The sequence below is a fragment of the Myodes glareolus genome, chromosome 1, assembly GCF_982192425.1.
Source record: "Myodes glareolus chromosome 1, mMyoGla1.1, whole genome shotgun sequence".
Taxonomy (NCBI): Eukaryota; Metazoa; Chordata; class Mammalia; order Rodentia; family Cricetidae; genus Myodes; species Myodes glareolus.
In genome coordinates, this window is record NC_142026.1 from 129,334,089 (window position 1) to 129,362,012 (window position 27,924).

Sequence of the window (27,924 nt, forward strand, 5' to 3'; positions counted from 1 at the left end):
AAAACAGGAATCGGCCAGAAACATTCTCATGTCTGCTAATCTGATGCCTAAACAAAAATGAATCCAATTTATATTATTTTCCCATGTAAAATAGTGATACTTATTGGTAATATCAAGCTTGTAAGTGCCCCGGAGTTCTCAAACTAAAAAAAAAAAAATGTTGAGTATCACAATGACTCATAGAAATACAACATATAGTAGTTCATAGTCTTCAGACAAGCAGATGGAAGCCACACATTTTCTCAGCAGTAGATCTGGGGCTTTGGGAAGGCCACACATCTGAACTGGACTTGTAGCTGTGTCACGTACTGTAGGACTTCAAGAAACTGAATAGACTCTACATGCCTCAGTTTACCCATTTGGAAGAGAGATGTGCAAATAACATCACAAGCCTCACCGAACATCAACAAATATTTCACATGATGTTTTAACGTTTGAATACTTTTGAGATTTATGTATGCTTTATCTTATTCATATGGCTCATTTTCCTGCACGTGCATGCAGGGCTTTTAGCAGGCAGATGAGGGTGTGAGATCCCCTTCGAGCTGGAGTATAAATGCTTGTCAGTCACCATGTATGAGCTGGGCCCTCCACAAGAGCGGAAGTGTTCTTAACTGTCGAGCTAATTCTCCAATCCCCTGCCTAATGCTTTATAGAAATTCTTTGTACAGGTTTTCACTTTGACTCTGTTCCTTGGTCATTATTATTCCTTATTATTCTAGACTTCAGTTTATCTAATATCTGTCACCAGAGAAACACAGACCCCCCTACTTTCTAAGAACTTGATAGTGGACTATGCTTGAGCAAAGGCAGGCAAGCTCAACCATTTCTATAGTTCAGGAGGAACCAGAGTATTGAGTGACTCCTTTTCCTCTACTTTCTTCATAATACCAAGAATCAGGGCTTTGGGGGAAGTTTAGACATCCCAGCATATATTTCCTGAGCAAATATGAACCATTATTCTTCCTTTATCTTAATGTGATCAGAGCAAAGAAACTGAGCAATCACAAAGCCATCCTGAAACCTTAAGGGCAATGCACGCCGTCTAGCATGCACCCCCAAGGGTAGCCCATTTAAAGGCAGTGAGAAGGACTGAAATACCTTCCTTGTTCGCCGTCAGGGTTAGTTCATCTTCTCTGCTTTGTCTCTCCCTACCCAATTTCAACATCATCAACACTGACTCTTCAACTTTATCCTCCTTTCCCGCCTCACTCGTGTTTAAAGAGGCAAAGGACAAGGATGTGAAACTCTAAATCACTCTGATGTTCCTTTATAGCCATGCCATTGCCCCAGTGAAGTCGTGTCTGAGAGGCTGAAAGAGTTTTGGGGAACATTTCACTCCTTCTCAATTTCTCATGCAAACTTCATCTTCATTTGGTAAGTAGCTCCTTAGGGCTATAGAAGGGCTGTTGGAATGAAAAGCTGTATTAAAAGGCTTGCTGTCTAGGTGTCGTGGGGACTTTCTGGTGGGAGGAGACACGGGGCAAGGAGAAAAAGGAAGATATGGAATCAGTATTCAGCATCCCTGAACGCCAAGTTTTCCAAAAGCTTTAGAAAGTTTTTTTTCTTCACCAAACAGAAGTACATCTAAGCATGTGTGTGTGTGTGTGGGGGGATTAATCAAATGGAGCCCATTTTCTCACCAACTTATCTTCCGACACTGAACACTGTGAATTACTGAATACTTGTGAACTACAAACTAAGCATCTCTGTCCATGATAAAAACAGTAGAAAGGACCTAGGAAGGACCAGAGTTGGAGGAGGCTGCTTGTTTGTTTTATAATAACATGCTCTTTCTTCTTTAACTCTAAGGAGCAGCCAACTTGTCCTTTCCTTTTATCTCCGGTTTGCTGGCTTCAAGGATGGTGTTTCTTTTCAGGGAGACCTAATAGCAACTTCAGGACGCTGTCACCATTTAGACAATAACAACAGCAGGGGCAGGGCTGGGAGGAGGCAAAGGGGGAGACAGGAAGATTGGGGAGCAGCAAAATATAGATTCCGAGGCCATTTCTGTCCAACCTACCACTTTTCAAATGGTATAAAAGCTTGCCTAAAGTAGAAAGTTGGCAGCAAATCTCAGGTTCATGGCTCTGCCAGATAAGGCTTAGCGGAGTCCTTCAAGGGTGTGTGGATGCCAAACAGACAAGAGGTAAGAAGAGAAACCACGGTGGAACTTCCAGCACGGTGTCTTTGGAGTACCACTCCAAGATGAACCTCACTATCAATGACAGCCATGGGAGGGATTCTGATCATTTAAGAGTAAAATCTCAGACGTCAAAAAGCACTGCCTTTTTGACTGTCAGAAAACACAAAATGCTCCACTGTGTGCCTCACAAGAAAGTATCTTCTCTCTCTCCAATGTATTATTTTAAACATTGACTTTTAAAGTTTATTTTTAGAGAATATACCATAACATTTTGACACATACACCCATGTATAGAGAGAAATAATCAGTAAAGGTAGGCATTACTTACCTTTTATGTATATTAAAATCTACTCAGAAAATTTTTAGTGCATTAATATATTATTAGTAGTGTTATCATTATTATTAGTTACTATTATTATTATTATTATTATCATTATTTGGTTGAAGACAGTGTTTCTCTCTATACCCCTAGCTGTCCTGAAACTCTCTCTGTAGACCAGGCTGACCTGGAACTCACAGAGATCCACCTGCCTCTGTCTCCCAAGTGCTGGAATTAAAGGCGTGCCCAGCCACTGCCCAGCTGCATTAATATATTATTAGCAGTTGTTAACAAATGGGATCTTAGATCTCTAGACCACTCACCCTTCTGTCCCACATAATTCCAGCTTAGCACCCTATGGCCCAAGCTTTCCTGTGTTATCTTCTACACACACCCCTGGTAACCACTGTTCTATTATTTCTACACACTGGCTACTGGAGTTCAGAATTTTATGCAACATTTTTCCTATATCTGGCAATTTCATTAGCACAATGTTCTTCAGGTTCACTCATGTGGTTGAAAGTAGCTGACTTTCTTTTCATAAAAACTGAATAATAGTAGCAAGTGCACACACACACACACACACACACATAGATATGTTTACAATATCATAATACCCCTTGTTCATTAAGCCATACGAAGGAAGGTTTGGCATTAACTTTTTAATCATGCTAGCAAAATAGCACAAACTTGAATACCATTTCCTTAACCTATTACTGCTAGAATTTTCATAATCATAACAGAAAAGCACTTTGTTGGATGAATCTACCAGCTGCTCTGAAGTTAGTGCCCAGAGGAGAGGACTGGAAAGCTTCTACGGACAGTTTTGTCTCCATCCTTATTCAAACTCTCTACCAGCTGCTGAAGCAAAGGCAACAGAAAAAAGTAAGAGAATGAAAGAATATGTTTAATGTCGTAAGCTCCAAACTTCCCTGTTATCTGAAGAGCAGTTATTTATTACAGCAGAAAAAAATGGCATCTATTGATTTTTGTGTAAGGGTATCAAATCCAAAATGTAAAATGTGATCACTAAAGCAAAGAGAGTTTTCTTGGTGCTCTATGAAGATAAGAAGAGATGCAAGATCCCCTGCCCCCCCCACATACATACACATACACACATACATATGCACACACACGTACACACACACACCATGATGTTTATCTCAGATACCCTACACATACACACATATATACACATGCACACACAATATACACCATGATGTTTATCTCAGATCCCCTCCCACATACACACACACACACACACCATGATGATTCTCTCAGAGTTGAAAAGTGAAACAGTGGGACGGCTATATTACATTTCTTCTACCAAATGTTAAAGTACATGAAAATGTGTATTTATTCCTTAGCACTTTCTGATAGTGGAGGAAGGGCAAGGCACGGAACAGGATGGAATGCAGAGTCCAGAAGGACATTTTGGTCTGTCTTAACCGGAAAGATGATTAAAGACTAGTGCTGACACGAGGGATGAGGTGAGGTGGAGCTGTGGGGGAGAGAGTACTGAAAGAGTTGTCTAGAAAGGGGTCCTTTTAGGGCCAGGTAGAAACCTGGTATAAGGGAAACTCCCAGGAATCTACAAGGATGATCCCAGAAAAGACTCCTAGCAAAAGGGGATCCATAGCCTGAACTGGTCACCTCCTGTGACCAGGCAAGACTGCCAGTGGAGGAACTGGGTCACCAACAAAGCCACATAACCTTCGACCTGCAGCCTATCCTGCCTACGGGATGTGCTGGAATAAGGGGTGACACAGAGATTGTGGGAGTGGCCAGCTAATGACTAGTCCAGCCTGAGGTCCAGGCCAGGAGAGTGAGCCCACTCCTGACACTGCCCGGAGTTCCAGGACCTAGAGACTGGACGGCTTAGAGATCTAGGATAGAACAAAACACGAGTGGAGGAAGAAAATACCAGTGTAATACCTGGTAATAATACCTAATGATATTCTGCTATACTCATAGATTAGTGCCCAATCCAGCTGTCATCAGAGAGGCTCCATCCAGCAACTGGTGGAAACAGATGCGAAAATCCACAGTCAAATACTAGGCCAAGCTCAGGGAATCCTACTGAAGAGAGGGAGGAGGTATTGTAGGAGCCAGAGGGGTCAAGGGCATCATAAGAAAACCCACAGAATCAATTAACTTGGGCTCATAGGGGCTCACATAGACTGAATCAACAACCAGGGAGCCTATGTGGGTCTGACATCGGCCTTCTGTACAAATGTGACAGTTGTGTAGCTTGGTCTTCTTATGGGACTCTTAACAGTGGGGGCAAAGGATTCCTCTGATTCTTTTTCCTGACTTTTGGGACCCTACACCTCCTACTAACTTGCCTTGCCCAGTCTTAATACAAGGCAAAGTGCTTATTCTTACTACAACTGGATAGGGCATGTTTTGTAGAAATCCATGGGAGGCCTGCTCTTTTCTGAATAGGCACCAAAGAGAGGTGAATGGGGGGGACATAGGAAATGTGGGGGGAGGTGGTGTAGGAAGGCAGTGAGACATGTCTGCTCCTGGCAACACCAATCTATTTCAAGAGGATGATGGGCATCAAAGGGGCTCCTTAAGCAGTTGATTAGCCATTTGGGTAAAAAACCCTGCTCTTGTCTAGACTGTTGGGTGGTATGCTATATGAACTGGACATGCAGGACCCACAGAAAAATGACTGCTGAACTTGCCTAAAGAGTTCCTGCATCATGAGAGAACTGCCAGACATTCTGTAGGACACAGAAGAAAGCATCTGGTGAGCTTTGTCAGTACAAGGCAAAACACATCTTTCAAATTTCCTGCTTCATGGAAATGTCTGTCGGATACTATGGGCCTATAGGTTGAAAAGGGGTATCCCAACATTACAGAAGAACTTTGGGTAACAGTGCAGGCAGTGAGTTGTCTCTGTCAGTTCTAAAGTTTTGAAAGTTGCTTTCAATGAACTTACTGCTTACTTAGGTAATAGTATATCTTTCTGAAGTCCCTGATAGAGTTGAAGAATAGATAGTTTTAATTATAGTTTTCCTTAGTTATAATAAAAGATGAAATAGATATAAATAATGTAACTAATTCTTGCTTGATACCTGTTTTTTTATATATATAATTTACTATGTTAAAATTAAAACCTTCCTTTTCATTTGGACAGAAAATGGGAAATGGTGTGGGAAGTCCTCCTGTACATGTGTTACTTTTATTGGTTAATGAATAAAGCTTCTTCGACCTAAGGCAGGGCAGAATAGAGTAAGGTGGGAATTCTGAGCAGATCGAGGAGGGAAGAAAGTGGAGTCATGAAGATGCCAGGTAGCTGCTGAAGGAGACAAAGGCCCTGAAACCTTAATGGTAAACCATGAGCCTTGCAGTAAAATGCAAAATAATAGGAATGGGTTAATTTAAGGTATAAGAGCTAGCTAGAAATACGCTTAAGCTATTGGCCAAACAATATTGCAATTAATATAGTTTCTGTGTGATTATTTTGGATCTGTGTACCTGGAAAATAAAAGAGCAGTCTCTGACTACAGGGAGGGACTGAGAGGAGAGGAGGTAGGGGAAACTGCAGTTGAGATATTAAATAAATAAATTAATTAATTAATTTTAAAAATCTATTAAAAAAAGGATGGTTATGGGATACTGATGGAGGAGGGTTATCTGTCTATTGTGTTATTTTCATTGGTCAATAAAGAGACTGCCTTGGCCCTTTGATAGGACAGAAAATTAGGTAGGCGGAGTAGACAGAACAGAATGCTGGGAAGAGGGCTATGAGGCAGACGCCATGGAGCCAGCCACCAGGTCAGACATGCTGAATCTTTCCCGGTAAGCCACACCTCGTGGTGTGATACAGATTATTAGAAATGGGTTAATCAAGATGTGAGAGTTAGCCAGTAACTAATTCTCTAGAGATAATGGGCCAGGCAGTATTTAAATGAATACAACTTATGTGTTATTATTTCCGGGGCTAAGCTAGCCGTGCAGGAGCTGGGCAGGATGAAAAGCAGGCCTGCCCGCAGTCCCTCACTACAGGATACACAGAATGTATCAGCATTGAAACTTCTATTTATAACTTCACGTTTCACCAAACTAAATTCCAAGTGGTTTGGAAAATTGAAGGAAATGAAGTGACTATAACAACTGCCCCCAAACAGAGTAAGGACCAAGGCTTACTGGATGAAGGGAGAACTCTGGGCCTGATGTAACATAAGAGGGTGGCCTCCTTTGTTTCATTGTTACTTTGATAAACCTCTGACCAAAAGCAAGTTGGGGAAGGTTACATGTAGTAACTGGTCATTGAGGGAAGTCAGGGCAGGAGCCCAAGGCAAGAAGCAAAGACAGGAGTCCAAGACAGAAGCCCAAGACAGGAGCCCAAGGCAAGAGTCCAAGATAGGAGCCTAAGGCAGAAGCTCAAAGCAGGAGCCCAACAAGGCAGGGGCTCAAGACAGGAGCTCAAGACAGGAGCCCAAGGCAGGAGCCCAAGGCAGGAAACTGAAGCAGAAACCAACAGATGGAATCTCCTTTTTGACTTGCTTGACTTGCTCAGTTGCCTTCAGTCACACAGCTGCATCCTACCTGTGCAGGGATGTCTTATACCCAGGATGTCATAAATATAAAGGCAAACTTATTAGAGAAATATTTAACAAAACAGAAGTTAAAAAGTCAATGAGGAAAATTTTGACACCTATTACATTACTAATATATAATCGGCAGTTCACAAAATAGATTTTAAAATTTGTGAAATAAAGCCTGACATTACTGAGGGTAAAAATAGAGACTGAAACAGTGAAATATGCATAGCACCACAGGAAACACTTGAACATAGAGATTTTTGAATATCAAAGAGCTTCTATTTCTAAAATCCAGAATGTTGATTCATTATTGGCTCTCAAAATACCTGGGCCAGCATCGCTGGCATCACCAGGAAGCTTGTGAGAGAAATCCCAGGCACCACAGTAGTCTCCAGTATCAGGTATGCCGTTTCCACTGAAGTGAGTCCCAGGGTGATTAGTTAGGAAGATAGTTGAGATAGGGCCTAAGTTCAAATCCCCAGCATCATGTGAAAAGCTGGAAGTGAAGGTGCACACCTGTGATCCTGGTGTGTGTGAAGAGGGAGACAGAGACAAGAGGATCACTGATGTTCAATGCCTCATCAGTCTAGAGCTAAGTTTAGGGAGAGACCCTGACTCAAGACCTATGAGAGATAGCCATTGAGAGCACCTGACATCAACTTCTGATGTCAGCTTCTGATCTCCACATGCTTATGCGCATACATGCATGTTCAATGCCTTCATGGCTTGTATGCAGTAGAAAGTTCTGTGAACTTAGCAGCAATTATCAAACTTTGTTTCTTTCTCCCTCCACTTCTTGGACATTAGTACAGATTCTTTCTGCTTCCTCGAGTAGATTACGAATATTCCCAACATCTGCCTCATAATGATATCATTATGGCCCTGGAGTTAATCATTGAAATGCACACAAAACAACAAAACAACAGTCAGTTTTAATCACAAAGGTCAGAGGCCCTATTAAAAGCTGTTACTAATAGCGTAAAAGGCACACTATTGAAAACAATGAATGGCTTCTTCCATCTGTAGCAGGAAGAGAAAAAGTAGGTCAGAATGGGGTTTGATTACGCTAAAATGACTAGGGAGAAAAAGAAAGGCAGGATTAAAAAATAAATATACATGAATCGCATGAGGTATATTCTCAAGTAATTCTGACAATTTAGAGTCACACTTCTAGTTCATTCCCACAGAGATCTCTTGGGAGAAAAGTCCAGAAGTGTGAGATCTTATGCTCATCTAAGCTGAGTTAGACCAGGAGCCGCCTCTCTTTGCAGGAAAGCTTGTGTTCCCTTGACTTGGACATGCTGATAAAATATCTACAAGGAATAGAAAAAGTAGACAACACAGTGTGACCTAAAGAACAAGCCCTCGTTTAGTGACCTGTGATCCGAATGCTAGCCTGTCATGGAGATGTGTTCTTCATGATTTTAGTCTAATTAATTACTTGTTGGATTTACACTTCACTGAACAACATAATTTTAAAACCAAATAGCACAAGTTATTATCTCGCTGTTTCCTAGGCTGTCTGACAGCTTCCCTAAATTCTTCAGTGGGTTGTTGTTAATAAGCTCTCACTAAATGATCACAAATTCAAAGCAACGTAGATGAAGAGTGCAATCATATGTCTGTTTTTCCTTTTCTGTTCCACACTGAATAATATAGAAGTTAAAGTACTGATACTTTGTGTTCATTGTGTAGATACATGTTGGTCCGAAACACATAAAAATATTTTTTGTTATGCTTTCCAGAACTCCTCTGAGGCTCTTTCTTCCACCCCCAAGTTTGATTTTCCTGTCAACAGTTTGCGGAGTCTAGCTTGTGTCTTTTGAGTCTGATAGACAGGAAGCCACTAAGCCCATGATGACCCCCACATGCTACCAAATGTATCCACCAAAGTGGATAGATAGTTTAGCCCATCTTGAGAGGCCCAACCAGTCTTTATACTGGGGACAGGGCTCACGGAGGAGGCCATCTTGGGTCTCCAGCTTCATAGTGCTGGATCATTCAGCTCCTTCAGGCAGAATAACCTTGGGATGATGTACTCCACTTGCTCCCACAGGAATTCAGATTTGCTCTAGCAATCTTCAACCCGAGCAACTGCAACAGTGGACCCTGCTCCTTCTGCAGGGCTGCCTGGGGAGTTGTCCAGGAAGAGACAAAACAGTGGCATAAAGCTTTCCATGGTCCTTGTCCTTGGTGAAGAGAAGAAAGTGGTGAAACCCTTGTCTGCAGCATCATGGGGAACGGCAGTAAAATGAGCATCCTCCCTGGACCCTTTTCTCCAATGGGCCCAAAGGTAGCAGGACTCAGGAGACACTCTGTTTTTGCTGAGATTCAAGAAGATGTGGACGAAGGAAGACATGTCTCCCATAGGAAAGAAAGAAGGGAAGAAACTTAGCTCAGAAACAAAACTGCTGCTTCAACCTGATGTTCACTCTGACTTTTTTTTATCCAGGCAGAAATACAGAGATGTTTTCTATTTTCTATCTCGCTGACCTAATTTCAGTCAATACAACACTAAATGCTACCCTACAGCATATTCCCCAGAGTCCCTACAAACCAAGAGAACAGAGACAGTCCCTGCTGCTTTGGGTTTTGTTCTGTTTTGTTTGATTGATTTTGTTGTCTGGGGTTGTTTAAAGCCAGGAAACACAACATACCCTACTAGTCTTGCTTAAAAACAAACAAACAAACAAACAAACCAAAACCAGACACCTTGGCTGTGACCTCCCCCTGAGAAGCAATAGTCTTTAGTTGTACTGGGGTGTTCATAAAAAGAAAATCAAGCAACAAAATAAAGCATATGATAACCATAGGAGCTAAGGGGTCCTTTGTGAAGGGGACCAAACATGTATCTAGAATCTAGGGTGCCAGCAACCCTGAGCCGCGCATCTACAATGCTTCGAAGGCATTTCTAGAGGAAGGGTGGGATATGTATGCACTTCAGTCTCACCTGAAAGGAACAATGCTGGTCAGAGTATTGGCTCAGCAGCTAACAGCACTTGCTGCCAAGGCTGATGACGTGAGTTCAGTTCCAGAGCACATACACACGGTGGAAGACGAGACCTGATGCCTCTGTGTTGTCTATCCTCTGGCATACATATGCGTGCCAAGGAATGCACATGCACATATGTGCAGGCATATGCAATATACTAAATAAATTTTAAAAACACAAGAGGAAGGTCGTTTATTATCTTTTCATCCTGAGATGTGTGGAAGGATGCTTAAAAGAAATCCCACACTAGCTCAGAATTGAGAAATAGACGGTTATTTATTTAGGGGTAGACTCACAAATCAGAATCCTCTGCTTGAACAGAGATCAGAAACTGAATTCCACAACCCAAAAAGAGGCCGGACGCATGCTCTACGTCAGCATATAGAGTATAAGAGGCCACGCCCTAGTGGGCAGGTAGCCACTGGCTGTGAGACTTCCTACAGCAGAGATGCAAACACTCGAAGCCATGGCTCTGAAGTGTCCACACAGAAAGCGGAAAGAGGGTCTCAGGAACAAAACTGGCTTATTATGGCTGTGTTTGAATTGGATTCATTACTGGGAGAGAGGAGGCAATTCTTTAGCAGAAGAAATAGTAACATCTTAAGTTATCAGAAAGAAAGCGTAGCCTGGGTCTAAACTTTTGTAAATTCTTACCTGCTTTCTGGCAATATGCAACTTATTTGTTATTTAGAGTGGATTTGTAAAGACTGATGATGTTAACCGATTCATCCCCACAGGCTTTCTACCTGTCCTTTCCAAGAGATTAACCTGCCTGTAAGCACAAGAACTAATTTTTTTTTCCTTCCTTGTTTTCAGTTAAGGGTAGGGTGGGGCAGCTTCCTATCCACACGTGAACTGTCCTCTCGCCTTGAAAATTTGAGAAAACAAGGGGAAATTATACTTTTATACCACAACTACATCTAACAACTGAAGGTATTTGATATTCTCTCTTTGTTTCTGTCTGTGTGTATATGTGTTGATCATACACACACATACATAAATTTGCATCATTTTTATACCTATCTATATATAACCACATGTGCACATGTGCGTGCAGGTATTCCTCTTGTGACCCCAACATCTGGTGTCTTCTTCTGTCATTCCCACCTGACTTTGGGGAGCTTTTCTCTCTAAACCTGGCACTCACTGATTGGCTGGAGAGACTGGCAACAACCCCAGAAAGCCCACTGTCTCTGTTCCCAGTGTTGGGGTTACAGGCATGCTTCACCCCAAGCAGCTATTTAAGAGGGTGCTGGGATCTGAACTCAGGTCCTCACATTTACACCACCAACAGTTTTCTGGGACTCTGGCTGGTGTCCCCATTGTCATCAGGTGACAATCAGTATTCCAGGGACATAGGAACTCAGCTGATGCTTGTCACAAAGCTACGCAAACAGAAACATCTACGAATGACAATAGGTTTCTACTTTTGTCCATTTTGTCCTCTGATCTTGGTTCTCTTCAGGATCCTACTTGGAGGACATTCCCATTGTTATAGAGCTCAATCCTAGAAGCCTTTTTTTTTTGGAAAAAAAAAAGTTCATTTCCTATTCTTTATAGGAGAGATTCAAATTGGAAGCACTTCAAGGGAAATACACAGGAAAAAAAAGGAAATCCCCCCAATGAATTAAAAACTGTAGTGCTTTTGTGGATTAAGAAATAATTCCAGGGTTCATGACCTGCCCAATGTCACAAACCAGTTAGTCACAGAGAGTCATAAATGAAGTCCATCCTTGTCCACACCCAGAAGTTCCTTCCTTTGCAGTGGAAAAGACTGAGCGTGGAAAAAGTCTTTCAATTTACCTTCTGCTAGGGAAAGAAGAAATACCTAATGGGAGACATGGGGGTCCAGGAGTCAATTAATGTAAAGTCCAAAGCTATAGAATAAAACACAATCTCTGATTTTGCTTCCTGGTGTTTTATGCTAAGTAGGTGATGTGTGTTGGTGTTTTCCTGACCTTTAACCCACTAGATAGAGGGCACAGGAGCATAAAAACTGTATCAGTCACAAGTGCTGGAACAGGAAGCTGCTTTTGGTCCGATAAACATTTCAGGAATAAAAACAGAGTGGAGAGTGAAGGTCTCTGAGTCGTTTACACAACAGTGCCAATTACTCTAATTAGGTGACACCTCTTGTTTGCCCTGGGCCATGGAAGGCCAAAGATAAGCCACTGATGGAGAGAGGAATACTTTCTGGGGATGAGACAGATTCTCTATTGATAGACTAAGTCTGGTTAGAGTTCCCATAGAGAAGACAAACACCCCTAGCAGATGGAAAAGTGAGTGGAATATGTTTCTTATAATGTCTCTTGTCACTATTATTAATCAGTTTCTAATTTTAGTTTAGTGATTAATGCTACAGAAGCTTCTAGAACTCATCCTGACTTTAGCAATCCTCCCATCTCTACTTCTAATCCCACCTCCTCAGCGCTGAAATTACAGGTGTATATGGCCATGCCCAGCTTCTTACATGGGTCCTGGGAATTTGAACTCACGTCCTCTTAGCTTGTATAGCAAAAGTTTTGCCCACTGAGCTATCCTCCCAGCCTAGAAATAAAACTTTAGAAAAAGCAAAAGTATTGGAACTGGAAAGACAGCTCTCAGCTCAGAGATTAAGAGTACTGGCTGCTCTTGCAGAGGACCTTGGTTCTGATCTCAGCACTCACATGTGTCTCATGATAGGCCAAAAGAGTAGTTCTAGAGGATCTGACACCCTTTGTTGGCTTCCGGGGCCAGCAGGCACACATGTGGTACACATACAAGCATGCAGATCACCGCTCCCTTTGGCCACGCTCTCTTGGCTTCCTCCCCCATCCCCACCTCTGTTGTGTCTTCCTCTCTCTATTTTCTTCTGCTCTCCCTCCACTTCGTTTCTCATGGACACGTTCATTCAGTCTACTACTTTCTCTGCCTATTCTGGACTCTTCCAGATGCCTCTGGCTGCTCTCTCCTTCGCATCTACAATGATAACCTTCCCTTGCACCAAGGTATGGAGCAGTCACCGCCTCATTTTATACAGTTTGGTGAGTTAAAAGAAGGTAAAACTCAGGACATGGTGGGGTTGGGAAGTGGAGGTGAATTTGGAAAGCATGGAGGAGGGGTGAATGTGATAAACACGTATTGTACAACATACTGAAAAATGATAAAAATGAGAAAACAGGAATAATCCTTGGCATCATTCCTCCTTAAGCAGAAGTGGAACAACCGTATCCAAATGTTATCTACAATAGCTCCCTCTCTATTTGCGAAATGAAGGCACAAGGCTGAGGAGTCTATGTTCGAGCACTCCGCATGCAATTCCTATCCAAATGGAAGCTGGAAAACCCACTGCCTTCCAGCCTAAACTTGTTTGTGTGACAATGTCTGCTACAGTGGAAGTCGAGAACCATCTCATTGAGGTCAGGCTTTCCCTACACCAAGTTACTCCATACAGTTAGTGGTGTTTTAGGCTACGCCTTGCCTGAGCGACTCCATTTTACAAGTACCGTCATTTGGGGTTAGAGAGGATGATTGAACCCCGAGGTGGAGAAGTAAGGGCACCTGTGGACCACTGCCCACAGAATACAAACTGACAAATGAGTCTTTGGGAGTACAAAGAGGGCCACCTTATACATCTATCAGAGTGAATTAAGACTGCAGAGGATCATGGATATATTGAAGTCATAGTAGGAGAACAACTCAAGAGGTTATCAGACATGCCAGACTAGGGACGGGTATAGCTCACTCACCTAGACCCCCGAAGTGGTGGACACTTAACACTGTAATGGTAGCAACCTCACACTAACCTCTAGCTAATACCTACCTGGTGTGCACGTTGAACACCAACAGGCAGGAAACTTCTCACTATCCTGGGGCTTTAGCTTGCCTCAGTCTCTGTGGTCTACACTGCCTGCTAGACTGCTGTCTTCCCATCTCTCTGCTCACTAGCCTGAACCTGAACCAGAGATTCCCTGCACTGACCCTGCTTTTCTCCCCCCAGCTAGATCAATTCTTCTTCCCTCTCAGCCTTGTTTCCCCTACTGCCTCAGTGGTGTCTCCTCCCCAGCCTTCTTCTTGAGTTGATTGTATTATCAGACTACACATGCATTTCTGGTTGCCCTCTTCGGAAACCTCTTGAACTTGTCTGTGACCCCTTTAACTCGTTTTCATTCTGCAAGATGCATATATAGGTAGATAGATAGATGATAGACAGACAGACAGATAGATGACAAACACATACATGCTTACATACGTGTACACATACATAGATTTATTGCAGTTTGTGTAACATAAGAAGTAATAATTAGTCATTAGGATCAGAACAAAAAACCTCCTCAGCCAGATCACCAGATAAGGGGGATAGTCTGGCAAACCGGTGGCACTGAAATTGCAGAATTTATTGCCAGTCAATAAATTCTGATACTGCAGAAAGACACAATGTGTTCCTCTTTGATTTTGGCATAGCACACTAGTGATCTGACTCCTGAAGATTGTCCTCTGACTTCCAGGCACACTGGCATTCTCTCTCTCTCTCTCTCTCTCTCTCTCTCTCTCTCTCACACACACACACACACACACACACAAAGAGAGAGAGAGAGAGAGAGAGAGAGAGAGAGAGAGAGAGAGAGGAGTGTTGAGATCAGGGTATGCCTTAGTCCAAGCTCCCCCATATTGTATAAAACACTAGAGATTCAAATTCACACACAGCCTTTGACTCCCTTTTGAGGGAGAAGAATGGCCGCCAACCTTGGGAACACCCATAACCTGCATCATCTGTCAAGCACCAGCCGTTCATCCCAGACAGATAAATGACTTAGTCCTTGGAATCGAAAGGGCACTATCCTATGTTTATCAAAGATAACTGCCTCTTGGTGCACACGGTGTAGTGCAATCATATTGGGGACGCCAGGACTAAAACTTTACTGGATATACCTGAGAGAGGGAGGGTATATAGTGTGAGGAACCCCTAACACTGTGAAGACGCGGCCACATGCTGATCTATCTTCTGATTTTTGGTATGGGTTTCAAGAGTGACAGTTTTTAGACAGCTCCATCCTTCATGGTTGACACAGCCTACTGAACTGCCTGCTGGTCCACCTGTCTGCCATCTGGACCTGGGCCTGACCTGCTGCTTCCCGCTCCTGATCTCTCTCCTGCTCCGGGTCCTGTTCAGTCTTTTCACCTAAAGGCTGAATTTTTCATTTTACTCTCAAACCTGCAACTCCAGCAGCACCCCACCCCCACTCCAGCAGTGTTCTGGCTCGTTATCTTGTTACCTTGTATCCCTTCTGTAACCCGTATGTGTGTAGAGATACATAGATGTGGTCACTGTGTGCCCTGTGAGGTGTGATAGGAGACTAAATGTTAGCAGTGAGGATCAGACTAAGAAACTTGCATTCACCTTGAACTTGTCCGAGCTCTGAGGTAGGTGAGTTTACGACACATTGCTGTCATTGAAACCACTAAGCCTTGTGTGCTTATTGTTTATCTATACATCCTGACATTGTAGAAAGACATGGATGTGTTCATCTATGACTTTGGCATAGTGTTTACATTGCACACACAATGACAATAAAAAATAAGTAAATAAAAAATTTTTTTAAAACAAAATGGAAACACTAGCAGCAGCTGCCTTCAGGGTTCCTGCAGCCGAAATTGTGCCTGCAGTATGGGATTTGAACCACATAACTCACTGAGGGTGGACAACATACCTACTGTTAGTATCCCTACCATAGCAGCTCGCTATGACTGCAGTCGCGCTGAAATATTCAGGTTACGCGAAGTTTCTCTCGTAATTCTTGGAGACTGATCTGTAATGTCCTGAGAAACAGCATTCATAATCTGCCAAGTAAGGACAAAGTCGACCGTGAGCCATCACCAGGCATGCCCATGCATGTCTTCCTGGTGGCCCTCCTGCCTGCCATCTGACGGCTCCTGCTGCGGTTTGGTGTTTGGTTTCAGTGTTTGCTGAGGCCTGTTTCTTCCCCGATGCCGACTGCAATCCAGCTTCGCCACTTACTTCCTGCATTTGTTCCTGGGCTTTCACCCTCTGTATCTAAAGGGTTGGTCCAAGGAGCAAACATCAAACTATAGGAGCAGGTTCTCCAGGGATGCAGCTAAATGCTCCAGTATTGAGTAACAGTGATCTACTGTGTGACATGACGAGGAAGGCTGGGACAGTTCAGGTACCGATACATGGATATTTAAGGCAGGAATGCCAGTGGGAATGGACACCTTGGTGTTTAAGCCCTGTTACATATACTTTGCAATACTCTCATGTATATGAAGTGCCCAAGGAAGAAAACCACACTTACGTTAAAGATTTTACAAGACTGGATGACTGAGTAGAACTTTGTGATTTGGGGGAGGTGAAGTATTGTGGGACTAGAGCCAAATTCTTTGTAGCTCTCTCTAGTCCCCTTACTAGCTTTTCACAGGCCACCTGTGTCTAACTCAAAATCCTCTAGTTCTCAGGCGAAACGGCTGTTATGTATTAACTTAGCATATTACTGCTTCCACCATCCCTAAAGGTAAGAACATATCAGATATAATGAAAAACCCGTGTCAGGGTTCGCCTCCTTTATTGCATGTAATCCATTGGCACAAATATATTTGAACAATGTCTTGTCTTAGGACGTCCTTTAGTTCGGTAACATATAACTATTTCCACGTTGGAGTACATTATTTAAGTAACCTGAGTTATTATTTCAGGTTCCTGAGATACAGTCACTTCTATTTGGTTCAGAAGAGATTATCTCCTATTTTCTTTGAGAGGAGGGCTGTGCCTTGTGTTGGCGTCATGCTGCTTTGGTATCCGCCAGTTTCCAAGAGCACATTCTACCCAAGGTTCTTAATGCGACCCCTGACGCAAGGTGCAATGTTTAGCTTTCAAAACCTACTTGGTTTGTTTGTTTGCTTCTTCAGGCCAACTTATCGTGCTTCTTTGAATAAATATCTAAGACAGATCACTGAAGAATCTCTACTGGGAACAAATAGCTTGCCCGAACGGCAAAGCAATTAGAGTGACATGCCAACCAAAGGACGTTCTGAACTGGCATATACTGGGCTGTGGCAGATGCAAGGAAGGACAGCCGGGCTTTTAGTCTTTCTATTAAATCAGCTAGACTTTTATTTTGTACCTCCACTCCTCCCTAAATCGAGAGTCATGAATCTTTGGAGAAATTCAGCTCTATCCCTGAGCTTCCCTGGCTCCAATCACACACAGTTCAATTAGATTGAAGAAGAGTAGATAGCTCTGGAAAAAAGCAGCAGGGATGAGGTGCAATTTGATTTAACGATCGAACACTGGCAGCTATCTATGAAAAAGCAAATAGGATTTGAAGCCATCATCTTCATACAAAAGAACTTTTCATAAATGAATTGATGTCTGCTGAAACACCAGCTTTTACTGTCAGATGATCAAAATGCTCCATACTTGAGCGACTTTATGCATTTCTTGTAAGGATTAAATCGAATGTTGGAGAGGATGACAATTCTTTATCACTAGGGCTAGTAAAGTGGTTTTGCTACTTGCCAAGAATAGACTGGTTACCAGTGACTCCATGCTAGGAAGTGTTTTCTTGAGAGTCATAATTAGCAGTCCCCCAAAGAGACTGGATTATGTTTTAAGACATAAATACATTTTCTATGGTTAGAAGTGTTTCTAACCATTGTGATGATTTTCCAGACAAGATTTGGAATGAATCTGTGTTTACTGGACTGATCTCACATCCCCTCTTGTCACAGGTTGGGGTGTTGTTTATTTGCACACGAGTTTTACTCTCTTAACTTTATAAGTACCGTGCCAATAAACACTTTAGTTATAAGGTATAGCCTCTATTGCCTGGTTACAAAGGAGTATGCTATGTAAGAAGCTTATACTATGCAAGGTATGCATGGTTACCTGGGGCAACCATCAGAAGACAGAACTTCTCAGGATATGCAGCTCCTTCATTTCCATCTTCCCTTCCATATGTACTGCTGAAGTATGACCAGAGTTTGTATGAAGGGACTGGAACGTTTATGGCTCTGGACATGTGTAAGCATCCTGTCTTTGCTAAATACATACATTAGATGGCAGATTACTTCTTTCTATGATGGACAGGGAGCAACAGCAAACTATTTTTATATTAAAACCACACAATTCAAATCCCTATAGTCTTTAAAGCCAATATATTGATTATCAAGGCATCCACTGTAAGAGACACTAGGCACTAAGCCTTTTGACCCCTGTGAGGGCTATACTGCTCCTACTTTCTGTGTTTAAGATTTCTGAGCTCGGGGCTGGAGAGATGGCTCAGTGGTTAAGAGTACTGACTGCTCTTCTAGAGGACCCGGGTTCAATTCCCCGCACCCACATGGCAGCTCACAACTGTCTGAAGATCCAGTTGTAGGGGGTCTGACACCTTCACACCAATGCACATAAAATAAAGTTAAATAAAAAAAAGATTTCTGAGCTCTCTGATTTCTATCCAGGTAACTATTATATGGATGCATGTCAATATTTTACATAGCTCTGAGGTCTTTGTCTGTATCACTTTTAGCAGTGAGTCATACCACATTTTAAATATTTATTTGATTTTTGATTTATGTGTATGTGTGCTTTATGGCATTGTATGGAAAACTGTGGGGACCAGAAGAGGTTATCAGAGATTCTGGGGCTGGTACTCACAAGCTGCCAGATGCAGGTCTTCAGTCCTGAGTCATTGCTACTGTCTTCAAGAGCCATGTCTTATTTCTAAGTTGTCCCCTGAAAAATCTACCATCTCATTACATGGTAATAATCTAGTGCTCTCAACAATCTCGAAAGATGTTTGATTTCATAGTTCTTCTCAGAAAATGTGAGGCTTCAATAAACGTAGTGAGACTTATCTGCAACTCCTAACAATACTCTCACTCAATTCAAATTTAGCAACAAAGACATTTCATTCTTTTAAAAACTTCTATCATTTTGCTTCCCAAGTAAATAAGTCCTAACCAGTTCCAAGTGCCCACTTACTAGAAACTCTGGTGAAAACTCATTATAGAACCTGGTGGGAACTTATTCTATTAATATCCAGTTTCAACAAGATTTTGAAATATAAATATCTATCTTTAATAGATTTCAATATTCATTTCTAAGAAATTACATGTTTGGGCAAAGTAAGTGGTGTCTCATAATTTATATAATTATGAAGAACATGAATCATGGAGTGTGTATTTATTGGGGCTCAGCTGTTCGTCTTCACAGTTCAATCGCCATGGGTCATTTCAGATTACAGCCTTTTAAACATCTGCTGGCATTCATAGCTGTACAATGAAAGCACATTTCATAGTTTGTAAATGCCTTATGGAAAGTTTCAGTCTCAAATCTAGTTCTTTGGTGGTTTTGTTTGCTTTGGTTTGGGTTTGGAGACAAAGTCTTCCTAGGTAGTTCAGGCTAGCCTCACAATTATGATCCTCCTGCCTCAGCATCCCAAATATTGGGATTATAGGCATGAGCCAGGTTTATTATTCTAGATACATCATCAGGTTGTTAGATGTAGCATTGCTGTCTGTAAACGTGGACAAAGGCTTGAAGTGCTATTACAACTCTATTCATGTTGTTTCTGAAGTGTTATGAATCATATGGCCTTCATAATTATTAACAGCAAGCAATAACAAGTTGCTCCTTACTATAAAGTTTATTTTGCACCAAAGAAAATATGTGAATATATGCTCTGTGTTGTCTTTACTCAGATTCTAAAGCAGTTCCATTTATGAAGGAATCCCTTGTCCACCTTGGCTGCAAGGACAAATCATCACACTGTTTTAAGCACCACTTCTCTACTTTTGAGGATGCTAAGGACTCCGCCAACATCTTAAAGTTCATCTAAGGAGTATGGAGAATCATGACAAATATATACTTACTACCCATCCTAACAGGCTCAACGTATGTTCTTTAAAAGGTCTAGACAGAAATCTTAATGAATCAGGGTACTACCCACCTCTTGGGGTTGGCAAAGAGATCCTATCTGTATTGGCAGACGCCAGAAAGTCTCCTGCCCCTCTGTTCCCTATCAACCTCCAGACCCTGAATATGCCACTATGTAGAGTCTCCCAGACTGGAGAATGACTCATCTCCTGGGCAAAAAAGGGTATTTAGACAAGAGTGCTTTTGGTCCCTGGATCCTCTATATCAGCAGTTCTCAACCTTCCCAATGCTGCAACCCTTTAATATAGTTCCTCATGTTGTGGTGACCCCAACCATAAAATTATTTCATTGATAATTCATAACTCTAATTTTGCTTTTATGAATTATAAAGTAAATATCTGATACTTCCGATGTTCTTAGGTGATATTTATAAAAGAATTGTTCAACCTCCCCAAAGGGGTCACAGCTCGCAGACTGAGAACCACTGGTCTACATAGTTATATTTGTTGCCTCTATTTCTGACAGCAAGTGGGAGCAGATTAGAGAATAGCAAAGTGTTGTGGTAACTCAGCCAATAGTCTTTAAGATGCTGGCCCACTTTGGGCGTGGTCTTATGTACTACAAATGCAGATGAAAGGTGCATGCATGGGCCTCTTTGCCATTGAATTTGGTTCCAGTTCCTAGTGCACACAGAGGACTGTGGATCACAACCCTTACTGTGAGTTTATCCCCAAATAAATAAACCATTCTAATACTCCATTCCAGGCTAGTGTAGAACTCTTTGGTATGACCATAGCTGGGGTCTGGGGCCAAAATAAAGAAGGGATGAGTTGAAGGTGAAGGTGAGGATTCATCCAAAACCTTTATCAGGCTAGGGTGAAGTGGTTTGATTCCTAACTTTGTGTGTCTGTGTGTGTGTGTGTGTGTGTGTGTGTGTGTGCACATACTACTCAATGTGTGTAAAAACTAGGATAAAGGAGAAAAGTATTTTTCTGAATGAGCCTATGTGATGGATTTTTATGTCTACTTCTTAGGAAGGCATTATTGCTGGGGTAAACTCTAAAGGCAGAATATCTGGTTTCTCACTGTGGCTTCAATACACACTAGCCTGTTGATCTTTGGGAATTTACTAAACTTTGCATCTTAATATCCCCCATTAGCCAATGTGGGAGCATAAAGGAGATGCTCCTTAACACTGTACTGCAAGTGACCCAAGGCAGCACATGAAATACATTTTCATGTCCTGTGCTTGGTCACAAGTTTGGGGAAGAATGTAAAGAGATATAAAGAAGTAGAGGTAGAGATATAGAAATAGAGAAAGTTACAAAGTAAGATGATGTCATACATTGTCTAATATATTCTACTTAATTTATCTCGATGTTAATAACACACCTATTACTTCTCTATCTCTAAAACAGTAGTATACAGTTTAATATGGTAAATGAACAATATTTAGACATGCCTGCACGCACTCCACACTTTTGTAGTTGCAGAGACTACGAAAGTGATGAATAAGCAGTATGTTCATACATCTTCACATTGATGTACGTACAAAATGCATTATGTTTCATTACATTATGAAGCACTTTGCTACGGTTGCAGGGCTCCCTACAGAAAAGCCTAGGGTGGCATAGCAAAATATGCATGCACAGCATACATACAAATCCACAAATGCTACAATAAACAACTCTGTCATGGTAGTTTTACAAACAATTGCCAACAGAGCCAAGAACATTTCTACTTGGAGGAATATCTCCCCTCTACAGATGGTTCTTTTTTTACATCTGAAACATGGCTGACTTCATTTTCTTACTGATTTATAAACACCTTTGTCTATTACAAAATTATACAACATTTTATCATCCTTAACAAATTTGTTTCCCTAAACTCCATTTGTTTTTTGTTCAGTTGCACACTTTTATCATATACATATTTTTCTTTCCACTTAACATATTTTATTGATATCTATCAACTGAATCTGTTTATGTGGTGTGTGCTATATACCTGCTCTATGTGGTGATTGAATCAGGGACATTAGCACTTCTGGCTTCTAGGTATTTATCATTTTGTTGTGTCAGGAAGCCTCAAACTCTTCCTCCCCTCTTGTTCTTCATAAACTGTATGATAAAGCGCTGTGAAGTCTACAGTCACTGTAGGGTTCTATAGTACAACTCATTCTCTTATCTACCTGCATTTTTGTGCTTAGCATCTGTGTTACTTAGGGTTTCTATTGCTGTAAAGAGATACCATGACCACAACAACTCTTATAAAGGAAAACATCTATCTGGGGCTGACTTACAGTTCAGAGGTTCAGTCCATTATTGTCATTGTGGGACCCAGTGTCATGCAGGTAGACATGGTGCTGGAGAAGGAACTGAGAATTTTATATGTTGATTCGAAGGCAACAGGAAGTGAACTGAGACATTGGGCATGGCTTGAGTATATATGAAACCTCAAAATACACTTCTACAGTGACACAGTTCCTCCAAAAAGGCCATATCTACTCCAATAAAACCACACCTCATAACAGTACCACTCCCAATGAACTCATGGGGGCCAGTTACATTCAAACTACCACAACATCAGCATCCAACTTTCCCCAGCCCCCACCTTTCCTCTCCCTAATCTCTAATGAGCACACTTGTGTTTCAGCTTCAACATCTACCTGTGAACATGTGCAGGTATATTTATGTATTCAGATGTACTGAGGTGTTTCTTCTGTGCTCTGGGCTTTTATCAAATGAGAAAAGGAAGGCCCTACCACTAGTTTATAAAGGACAAACCTTATTTCTGTTCTTCTTTTAATAATTCTATGGTTCATCTTTTAAAAAGTTATTTCAGATATAAACGACTATGTAGTCTATGGACAGGTATGAATGTGTCCGTGCAGTGGATGCGCAGGCCAGACAAGGTCACCAATTCCCTTGGAGCTGCCATAGAGGCTGTTGGGAGCCAGCAGCTGTGGGTGTGGGGACCAGAGTTCCTGCCTCTGGCAGAAGCAGTGTGTCCTCTTATCTTTTAGTTCGTTTTAAAATGTAAGTTAATAATGTATAAAATAATCTCTCGGTAATTTTTGCCTGTAAAATGTACACACACACAAATACATATACATATACTTTTGTTCCACTGAAAAGTCCCTGTGTGTCTGAGCGAGAGTGCACACATTAATGAGGTGTGAAAACATGTTTGTCATCTACTTCCGGATGAATCTCTTTCATGTTGGAGCCTGTTTGGACTACATACTCCATCTCAGGCATAGCTTTGAAGCATGGGGCTGCCAATACATTTCAATTCCTGATAGATCTAATTTGTCACACACCTCTTCTTTCCTGTATGTTATATTACATTCATTTTTGCCAAATGATGACAATCCAGAGAATTCTAATTTCTCAATCTATTTTAGGAATATAATCTCATCTTAATTCAAGGAAATATGGCATAGCCCTAGCGAGTTTCCTGCCCAAGAGAAAATATGTCTTTCAATTTAATTGTCGTTTTATATCTTTTCAAACATACCTTCCAATGTTTCTTTGGATGATTTCTCCACATTTGAAACCTGCCATCTGGTCAAACTTTCTTAACAGTGTTGGCAGTTATTCTTTCAATGTCATTATTATGATGATGGTTATGATTTTCTGGGCTACTAGGGATCAAACTCTCTCATTTACATATTAATATTATTTATAACTAGAGATGCTACATATCACTATATCAAAATATAAATACATATAAAAGTAGACATTTAATATAGCTAATTTTATACTTGAATGGGTGTATGATTTTTCTTTTGATTAATTATGAATTTATATTAATAACATTTATAATATTGAAATAGTCTTACTTTTCCAGAATAAATTTCATGTGCGTATATCTATTATTATTTTTAATAATATTATTACATAACATACTATTATTTTGTTTGCTATGTTCTATTTATTATTCCATGCCCAAAAGAATAAAAATATATCAGCCATATTCACACTTCACTGGCTAATGTTCAACCCTGGGATAAAACTCTGTTTAGAGACTTTCTACAGTCATGGGACTCTTTGGGCAGGAGTGCTGGAGGACCACCATTCTTGCTTTCCTAGAGGTCCATGTTCCCCTTGATTTCTCAGTGCTCTGGAGTCTGCCCTTGATCTGCTCCTAATGTCAGAGAGGCTTTGGCACATATTGTTTGGGGTTGGATAATAGCTATATTCAAAATTGCTGATGTGATAGTTCCCTGTTCTGTTTACCTTTTGATTTATTGGGTTTGTATTATGAAACTCAAGGAAGGATAGAGACAAGGCTCTCAATCCTTTCCTGGCACCCCCCCCCCTACTTTAAGGGTTGACCTTCACTCCCCCTCGGGGTTCTTTACTTATCCAGCCAATCTCCTGCTTTTAGATATTTAGGTTGCTCTGAATTTTTACTGTGACTAATGTCCCTGAAAAGAAAAAAGGAACAATTAACTAGACCAGGATTGGAGAAAATCCAGTTCAGTCACACAAATAAGTACTAGCAGGGAAGCAGAGGGTGCACAGAGGAAGGGGGGGGGCTGATGGGTGAGAGTTTCTTTTACTGGGCGAGCTACACTGGCAGAGTAGACCAGAACGGGAAGGAATCTCTGTGGCAAGTTCCTCTTGCTGAAATGCCCTCCTTTGCTTCTCCTCCCCACATCCTCTTGCAGGCTGCATTGTCTGTGGCAACACAGCCTAGAATAGTGGTTCTCAACCCATGGGTTACAACCCCTTTGGGCGTCCTGTATTAGATGTCCTGCATATCAGATCTTTATGTTACGACTCATACCAGTATCAAAATCACAGTTATGAAGCAGCAACATAAACAATTTCGTGGTTGGGGCAGGTGTTAAAGGGTTGCAGCATTAGGAAGGCTGAGAATCACTGGCCTACATGGTGTTAAACTAACAACTGGGAGCCAGTGGTGTTCTCTGGTTCTGTTTCCTCGAGTTCACGATTCTTTGAAAATCTAGAGTTATTAGTCACCAAGGAATGGCTTATGGCATAAATTGTCATACGGAGAAGGGTCCTTTTTAGAGACTTGGAAATCAAGTCCTGTAAGTTGTGATTACAAGATAGTATATGGACTTGTCCTGGCGGTACATCTTCTCGAATTCTTTCAGTAGACAGGACCAGGTGGTCTAAGAACAGTGACAACAGTGTCGTTTGGGCCACCTGTTCCAGATACAGATGTCAATCTGTATTTTCACTTTTAAAATGTTTCACTCGTGTCCTTCCTTTCTCTGAAGAGCCTATATAGACCAATGGTATTGTGGCATTAAAACCCTTCCTCAGTGTCTCCCTCACATCTCAGATGTCTCAGTCAGGCCGAGTACTGGGTGGACAACTGAAAATAAGTGAACGTCAACTCCAAATCCACAGACACATTTAAATGACTGCACTACTGAGCCAGCAAGGACGAAATGGTGCGAAACAGATCTCTGCTTTGGGTCTAGCACTGGGCAAACAAATAAACAAACAAAATGTTCATACAGGTAACACCATTCAGTGGGTGAAAGAATCAAAGATTGGTGAAGCAGCATCACACAGAAGATGAGAATGACATTTTGGGTGCTTTAGTCTGAATTCGTTGTGATTTACTTGAGCAGCTAGGAGCCAGACAGCTAAGGAGAAACTTTATGAGTCTGTGCTACAGAGCAAGTGGGGCCCAGATTGTACTTAGGAAAGTGGGCACGCATCATCTTAGAGGGCCAAGTGGCCCTACACTACAAATGGTACTGAGAAAGGGAAACAGGAGGGAGAGGGGAAGAGTGGGGGGAAGCGGGAGATGAGGGGAAGGCGGTGTGAGGCTCTGCAGATAAGCTCTTTTGAAACACATGCCTGGTTTCCTCCTTCTGCAGCTTCAGGAAAGTATTATGGAGAAAGAAGCGTGCAGAGTTTACAGATGTTCCTGAGATGACTCTCTTTCTTCTTCTGCCCCTACCCTTCATCTATGAAAGACCAGTGGGACCACGGATATGTAAAGCTCCATCCTCCTGGATCCCTGGAAGGCACTTTGTTCCAGTAGCATCCTCAGGGTCACCATAGCTCTCTACAGCCACATAGCAAGCAAGGAGCTACCACATCAGGAGACTGCAAGATCAAAACCCAAGGATTAATAGATCCAGATGTGTGCAGTTTGGTACTTTTAGAAGAGATTATGGGCATTTTCAGCTATTTCATATGATTATGGGAGAAATGCATAATAAAGAAACAATCTATTAATAGATTTGGTTATCCAGAGAAGAAAACTAATAACCTAAAAAAATCATTGAATATAGAAAATTTAATGTAATCTTGGTTATTTTATCATCTAATCTTTTATGGTAGCTTTAAATAAAAATAGATTAAGCTGAAAATCCTTCATCCTCCTATTAGGAAGTCATTTCCAAAAATGGATCTAAAGAAGAATGCAGGTCAGCCAACTATAACGCTAAGTGGCACAAAAATAGTACTGAAGAGATGTTTTGGATGCTTTTGGCCTAAGAAGTCTATAGTGAAATTTTATATGTCAATTCATTTCACCATTAATATTTGTGTTTATTTACTAATGTAATAAGAAGTATGTATGTGCTTGTGTTTTTGGCTACAAAAGTGTGTGTATGTGTAAGGGCCTGTGTGTGTGTGTGTGTGTACCTGTGTGTGGAAGCTAGGGGTCAACCTTGGGAGCACTATTACCTTATTTGTTAAGATAGAGTCTCTCACTGGGACCTGGGAATCATTGATTCAGCTAGACTGGCTACTGAGCCTATCCCAGACATCCCTCTGCCTCCTCCTTCTCAGCATGGGTTACAAGCAACTGTCCCCAAACCCAGCCTTTTACACGGTCTTGGAGATAAAAATCAGGTCCTCACACATGGATGCTGATGTTTTGAGTGAAGAAATGCTATGTGTACACCACAATGTCACCATTGCTAAGGGACCCTGAGAGATACAGAAGCCTGGTATGACAGTCTAATAGGGCATCCTCGACAGAAATGGATTACAATGTCCACTTAAAACTAAGCTAATGCTTAGAATGAAGGGAACAGTTTGCCAGTCTTGGTTGAATCATTGTTTGTAATGTACGTTCTGCCAGATTGTGTCCATTTGTTTGCTCCTCATCTGAACACACAGTATAGAACATAAATGTATCCTTCAGTTAAGAGGGAGAAGGGCCAGTTTCCTCTAAAGGTGATTTCTTATTCCTAGTAACTTTTTAAATGGCGTTTATTTTTATGAAACAACTACTTAAAGCATATGAAAACATCATAGATTAAAACAAAACATAAAAATTTTAAAAATTATTTAGCAAAATCTATCTTCTTCTGGAACATTTGGCATGGTCAGCATATACTTATTCTTACATCTTATCCGTTTTTATATCTTATATACTGGACAAAATGTAATGTTCTTCTAACTGAAGCTTCACAACCCTCCTCTGAGATCTTTTCTTTGTTTGTTTTTCAAGATAGGGTCTCTCTCTCTATAACAACTCCGGCTGTCCTGGAATTTGCTTTGTGGACCAACGTGGCCTCAAACTCACAGAGATCCGCCTGCCTCTACTTCCCAAGTGTGGGGATTACATGCATGTGTTTTTTCTTAAGGGACAAAACAAAAGACACTGACTTCATTGCAGGTGAAAAGTACTTTTGTCCGCATGATGCTGGCCCGCTTAACCGTCCCATCACAGATTACTAATGTGTATTCTTCCTCCCAGTTGCTGAATATTAGAGATCTTCCCTGACTCACGTTAATGTTGCTCGCTCCCACCCTGCTGCTCAGGCTCCTGGCTAGATGGGGACCAGCCCAGCCACAGACACTCATATTCACTCAGTCTTTAATGCATGTCTCATATGGTAGTTCATTTATGAAGAATGTCCTTGCCAGCTCCACATGGAGAATCTAAAAGCCAGTGAATTTTATAAAGTCTTTCCTTGGAAGTATGGCTCACACCAAACCTTACACAGACAGTCGTTTGGTTCTACAGGTTCAGTATATATAAATTCAATCAATCAATTGTTCCACCATTGCTGATATGTGTCATGTGGTTATGTGT

General features: G+C 41.5%; 1 protein-coding gene and 1 long non-coding RNA gene across 2 annotated transcripts in view; one reads left to right on the forward strand and one right to left on the reverse strand.

Annotated features, from left to right (window-relative positions):
* Positions 1-27,924, reverse strand: part of Syne1 (spectrin repeat containing nuclear envelope protein 1) — a 477,339-nt gene that overhangs the window by 410,801 nt on the left and 38,614 nt on the right. The gene's annotated exons all lie outside the window — the stretch shown is intronic.
* On the forward strand, positions 1,281-26,245 carry LOC148123576 (uncharacterized). The gene is made up of 3 exons (XR_015736939.1): positions 1,281-1,377; positions 9,078-9,314; positions 25,748-26,245. It is a non-coding gene; the product is annotated as an uncharacterized LOC148123576 (long non-coding RNA).